The sequence below is a fragment of the Bison bison genome, unplaced genomic scaffold, assembly GCF_000754665.1.
Source record: "Bison bison bison isolate TAMUID 2011002044 unplaced genomic scaffold, Bison_UMD1.0 scf7180017864068, whole genome shotgun sequence".
In the NCBI taxonomy this organism is placed as follows: Eukaryota; Metazoa; Chordata; class Mammalia; order Artiodactyla; family Bovidae; genus Bison; species Bison bison.
Genome location: NW_011494640.1, coordinates 11,445,822 through 11,447,021, shown reverse-complemented (window position 1 = coordinate 11,447,021; position 1,200 = coordinate 11,445,822). Strand labels below are relative to the sequence as shown.

The 1,200-nt window shown below is 43.7% G+C and overlaps 1 protein-coding gene across 1 annotated transcript in view; it reads right to left on the bottom strand.

Moving 5' to 3' along the window:
• The window catches only part of SERPINE2 (serpin peptidase inhibitor, clade E (nexin, plasminogen activator inhibitor type 1), member 2), a 70,576-nt gene that overhangs the window by 8,037 nt on the left and 61,339 nt on the right, over positions 1-1,200 (bottom strand). The window lies entirely within an intron of this gene.

Genomic DNA, 1,200 nt, shown 5'->3' with positions numbered 1-1,200 from the left:
TTATTTTTAGAATATTTATTTGGCTGCTCCAGGTCTTAGCCGCGGCACTTGGGATCTTTGATCTTTGTTGTGGCATGTGGGATCTTTAACTGTGGAATGTGGGACCTAGTTCCCTGACCAGGGATTGAACTCAGGCCCCTTGCATTGGGAGGAGGAAGTCTTAGCTATTGGACCACCAGGGAAGCCCCAGCAACTCATCTCTTTATTGGTCTGTTCTTGATGAGCAGTAGACTCGGTAACAGGGTCTTGACAAGTGTTCAGTATTCTACAGTCTTCCCCCGTATCCAACCACAGAACCACCATGGTTATTGGGGTTGTGGACGGTCAAAGGGAGGAGATACATTCCCGCTAGTTAAGTGTTTGCATTCTGGAAGCATTTTATCATTAAAACAGGGGTAAACATTAGGAACGATATTCCTTTGCATATGATATGGATTTGTGGGATGCTTGGACTATCTGGCATTATAGCTATACATGTGTAAATGTCAGTTATTAAATCTGTCAACAGAAGATGTGTTTACCAGATTTTATCACATCCTGTGGGAGAGCAGCAAGGGTAAGTGAGCAGACCCATCACAGATGGGCTGTAATGGTAATTTACTTACAATTATAATTTATGTACATCACCAGCCTATTCATTTATGGCAAGCATTGCCTTATGTGAAGGCTTATTTTACAACAAAAAACTCTTGGGAGGATTACTATAATACTTATTATGAATATATGCCTCTGATTGCTTATCTCAGTGATTAGAGAATTAAAAGCTATCAGAACTGGAAGATATACATGTGTGTGTGTTCGATTGTATCCAACGGGCGACCCCATAGGTGTAGCCCACCAGGTTCCTCTTCTTGTCCATGGGATTTCTCAGGCAAGAATACTGGAGTGGGTTGCCATTTCCTATGCCAGGGGATTTTCCCGACCCAGAGATCAAACCCTCATCTCCTGCACTGGCAGGTGAATTCCTGACCACTGAGCCACCAGAGAAGCCCCCTATGAACAGTGAGATATACTATAAACCCTTGTAGTGGCACAGCAGCCTGTGGTCTGGTAGAGGGCTTAGTGACCAGGCTGTTTTCTCTGCTTCCCCATCATCATTATCCTGCCACAGAAGAGGCACAGGGATTGAAAACCAACTTCTACAAAAGCATAGCTTTGTATTCCCACCATGCAATTTCTGCAAAATAAAGTGGGGTTTCA